Here is a 5,501-nt window from a genome sequence, read left to right on the forward strand (position 1 = left end):
ATTCTTCTAATGAAAATTTTTTTTTTACATTTTATTGTTTTTTCTTTCGGGTTTCTATTTAGACATTAGCTGAATGTAAGAGCATTGGACAATTATAATGTTCAATTCTTTTAAATTTATATTTAATGTTTTTTTAACGAAACTTAACGAATCAAATTTTAATTTTTATGGATTTTTAAGTGGGAGTTAAAAAAGCACATAAGAAGTTAAAAGCCAAATATTTACTTGATTTTCATTCAATTACAGTACTTTAATGATGCTAAAATTATTTTTTGTATTTTAACAATTTAAAATTTTTTCCTTTTTTTTATTTTTTCTTTTTGTACATGTGCACTCAAGGGAAAATGCCAAAAATATGATTAAATACGAATTAAAATATAAAATTAAAAATAAAATGAAAATTACCTGACCTAATTATATTCAAAATTTATGAAAATTACAATTTTTAAAAAAATTCACAAAATAGGCAATCGACGTTTCAGTTGATTTTTTTATAGAGTCACGTTTATTTATTGATGCCTCGAAAGGATTTTGTTATGAAATTGTTTTTATAAGCAGTCTGCCAACATTATTTAACAAATTTCAATTCAAGGATTTTAACTCGAATTTTTTTGTAGAATTGGTGCATTGCACTCTCTTATATTTATACTTTATACTGAAGTATTCTTGAACTTTTTTATATAATGTATAATATTTACCTATTTCAGTTTTTGATATTTTTCTAAATTTTTATTTTCATTTTTAATATTCCTATAATTTAAATATTTTTTTAAATAAAAAATTTTAAATTATGTCCCATAATTTAAATATTTCTTTATAAAAAATATGAAAGTATTTAAGTCAAGTTCACTTTTTATTAAAATCGTTGTATTTTTGTAGAAATTTTTAAAATTCTTAATTTTCCTGGGGCATTTTAAATGTTATAACATTGGCCTTCAGAATGTTATTCATCTCTAGATTGACGCAAAATAAACATGTTCAAAGATTAAAGTTTCCTTGCTTATGGATGTACATATTGAGTTTGTACATTTACAAAAGGGTTTAAAACAAAAAACAAAATATATTTGTTATAAACTATCTACCTAGGAGGCCACATTACCTGCCCACCTCCCTATCTAAATAAATAGGATTTTCTTTATAATAGTTATGTAATGAAAATGGAACAATTTAGTTTAATATGATAAAAAAAGATTGAGATATGCTCATAAAAAATATGATGCAGAAATCAAAAGGATATTTTATGATATTGTATGAGATATTTGTGTTTGTAGCAGTACCTCTTTTGAGTTTTGTCATATTTTTTGTTTTTTTTGAATAAGAAAGCAAGAATTATTATTAAAGTTGAATTGTATGATTTCTGCCATTGTTAAATATTGCTTTTTAAGTAAATGTTAGCGTTTATCTTTACACTATAAAAATGTATATTTACGTATACATATGAAAATTGAATTGAAAATATTACATTTTTAAAGTTTATCCTAGTACATTTCTCAAAAAATTGAAAAACAATTAACTTTGAACATCCGTTTATTCCTTGCATTAATTTGCGCAATATATGGATTTTACTTTTTTCAATTTTATTATTTATTCTAAAAGAAAGTTAAAAAAATTTATTTATAGTGCGATTCCTTCGGATTTTTCAATTACATACTTAGTGGTTCCATTAATTCTATTCATACTTTCAAATGTTGCAAAACTAGGTTCCTTACTATCCAATTCTATAGCACCAATCAATTTGTATGGTACTACCATTTTATTTCTGCAAATACTAAGTGTATATGAAATTTGGTTCAATAAATTGCATTTATTCTAATTTTTAGTTGTTTTATTACTGCACTATACACATGATAAATCTAAATCGTATAAACTAAATAAAATTATAATAAATTTTCTCTTTATAAACATTGTACCCACATAAGCCACCATACTTGCTTGAATTTAACAAACTTAACAATATTGAATTATAAAAGAAAATCATGTAAAGCATTTATTCATAATCATATTTTTTTGTAATATAATCATGAAAGTCAAATTTAATCATAAAATAGGATCAATATAAATAGGATAGAAATCCTTTACTTATACTGATATTATTCTTTTTTTACTTTGTATATTTACGTAAGAATATATGTATTTAATGTAGGCTGTGCTTGTAATTTTGCAATTTTTACTCTTAGGTTTTCTTCTTGTTGTTATTTGTTATTGAATTTTATTTTAAATCATGTTTGTTATGCTTAATAAGTGTTCTGTTTTTCTTTCAGAAATCAACCAATTCCTAAAGTGTATTGTTTACAAAATTTCTCTCTATAAGGGTGAACTCATTTATATTATGAATTTAATAAACAGTTTACAATTTTTTTCTTAAATTTTTCCAAGAAGAAATTTATATGTATTGTTAATCTATAAGTTGTAAAATAAACTCAAAGAGATTTTCCGTTCCTTTCCTTTTACATAATATACTAATCTATTTTATAAAATTCGTCAACAAAAAATCGAAATGTTTATTATATTAATATATGGTAAAGGCCGACCACTATGTAATTCCTGAATAAATGTAAAATAATTGTAAATTCTATTTACAATTATTTTAAAATAATCGCGATTGCGTACAATAAATCATTGAACAAAGGCATATATAAGATTCCTTATTCATTTTACAACAGTCCGCAGTGTGATTTATTAAAGTTTTATCCCTCGTTAATGATTTCATCGCTTGTTTCATGTTGAATCCTATTCTTTTCCTGAAATAATAATAACATTGAGGAAATATTTTACACTGAATTCAACTATTGTATTACAATATTTTTAATATTGAAAATTTTGGTTTTTTCTCTTCTTCTTTTTCATTTACAAACATTAAGAATATTATAAAAAAAAAACGTGGAATGGTGAAAAAAATTTCGATTTTCTTTATACATCAAAAAGTCTTATACGTGATCTGAGTACGCAATTTATCATCCAACTAAAAAAAATATCATATCATGTGTATAAAGCAAGAGGTAAAAGCTTAAATACGCAAGTAAATTCAAGTACATAATATGTTGATGGAACCATATCTTGAGGAAAGAAGGGAATAAAAAATATTCCGTATAAAAATAAAAAAGTCTTGAATAACGTTTATGACTTTATATAATGTAGGTACACACATATTTAATTCGCTATATATAGTAATTATATAGAATAGTTTTAGGCATATAAAAAGAATTTTTTTTCCAAGGAAGAGTTAATCCATTTCGTAGACAATATTATGTAGCATATTAAATTGACATATTCTGTCATTTTGGAATTTTAGATTTCTTTAAACCTGAAATATAAAATTTGTAGAAGTAACGATCTCCATGTGCCGGAAGAAGAGTAGCAAAATTTGTAGAATAATATACGTAACAAAACTTATGCTCTCAAAAACGTTGTGATTTATAAACCAAAATTTGTTTTATGAAATGCATAACCAACTATAACGGTCGGTTGGTTCGAACAATCTACCTTACGTCGAGTAATGTATGGTTCGGGTATTCTGTTAAAAGAGCTTTTTCATAATATCAAATGTCAACAATTATGTAAGTTCCTTGAACGGAAGTAACTATATTTGCAATAAATCAGCATCATATTGTCAAACACTAGAAACAGAAAAAAATAATAATAGTAATAGAAGTAATCAAAAGAAAAATCAATAGGAAGACAAGAAAAAAATAAAATAGGAAAAATTGTAAAGGCGAAAGAATCAAAATACCAGCCAATGTGCTTCGAAATTAAAAATAATAGTTATCGTTGATTTTTAAGATTTTCATTATTGTGATAATTGATTTTGATTATGAAAAAGTAATCAAAGGATATTTTAAAGAGAATTGAAGGATATATTCTATATTTGTAGTTTGAAAGACGTAGGAAGAGTTGTAACGAGAACTATAATAGTGCACAAAATAATGACATAGTTGGTCTTAACAACCGTAAACTGGTTGTTGCAAATTATAATGTTTTAGCGCATTGTTTCCAGAACTTATTAATTTAAATTAAATTACCAAAACTTAATTTATGTACTTGCGCCAAACTACTGAAAGAGTCAATTATTACTTATAAATTTTTCGAGTAATTCGTAATAAATTACAGGCTCAACGCTTATATAAATTTACAACGCTTTAGAAATTTAGTTTAAATTTTTCCATTGAAATTAAAAGCTTAAGATTAAAATTTCATGTTCTGTCGTAATCAATTATTGCACTCAGTATTCATAATCCATTATTCCCTTTATATTTAATTTATACAAAGACCTTTGAGTATGCAAGGTTACAAAACAAAAAAACAAAAAAAAATTCCTTTTTTTTTTCAATTAAACCACTTTGAATAAATGATCGTGTTGCTGTTCAGTGGTTAAGAAAAATATTGTTAAAAAATTTTTAAATTATAAATTTCTCAGAATATTATTTTACCTAATTTTTGATTAAAAACCAAACCATTGTTTACATATTAAATCGAAAGAATATTTGAAGTACAGTAAGAGAAAGAGTACAGAAAAATTACAAGGAAAAAACTTTCTGTTTGTTGTTTTTTATTCTTATCAAAAATGGATAATCGATTCAATAATAAAAGCAAATTACAAAAAAAGAAAAAAAAATACTCCCACTTGTTTCCTTGAAGGGTACTTTATATTCTATATTTAATATTGAAATCAACCGTGAGATCAATTCCTATTTTGAAAAATAATGTTAAACAAAAATAGAATCCTATTTTTCTTCAAGTACACATTCTGAAATTTTCAAGGTTGAAAATATGAGAATTTTTTTTTTAAGCAAGAACTTTCTGTGTATTTTGTATTTATATTATTACACCAATTTTGATGGCTTTGTGGAATAAGTAAGTAATATTTTCCATGATAAAACTTATTATGTTACACCCTTTACTCAATTCAAAGATGCAAGCTACTTGAGAATGGTTCTTCTTTGAAAATAATTATTGTTTTTTGTAATGAAATTTGAAATAAATTATTCGTACTCTGTAATTTCATTTTCACTCTAAATCTATATCTTTTTCAATCTGAACGCAATACAAATGACCACACAAATAAATATGTAGTACCAAAACTGAAGCTACTCTTCTTCCGGCACATGGAGATCGTTATGAGCTCTTTAAGCGTAACCTACTCAACGAGATCGCGAGTTACTCACGCAAGCAAACTTTGTATATAATTATGCTGAGAGTATAGATAAAATTTAAAAAAAAATTTCTTAACTTAAAAATTTGAACTGTACAATATTAAAAAAATTACTTTAATTATTTATTTACCATTTGTTCAGAGCTCTAATTGTTGTAACAACAAATTTGGCGTACCCACTTATTCTTAAATCAATAAGTTGTTCCTGATATCATAGTGCTTCGATGTTTGCAGGGTATAAACCGGTCGATAAAATATTAACAGATATACTTGTTCTTTTTTTATAAAAAATTAACCTTGTTTATTTTTTGTTTTTAAAAAATTAACCTTGTTTTTTTTTAGAGTGGCTTGA

The sequence above is a fragment of the Condylostylus longicornis genome, unplaced genomic scaffold (genome assembly GCF_029603195.1).
Source record: "Condylostylus longicornis isolate FDR11 unplaced genomic scaffold, ASM2960319v2 ptg000028l, whole genome shotgun sequence".
Lineage (NCBI taxonomy): Eukaryota > Metazoa > Arthropoda > Insecta > Diptera > Dolichopodidae > Condylostylus > Condylostylus longicornis.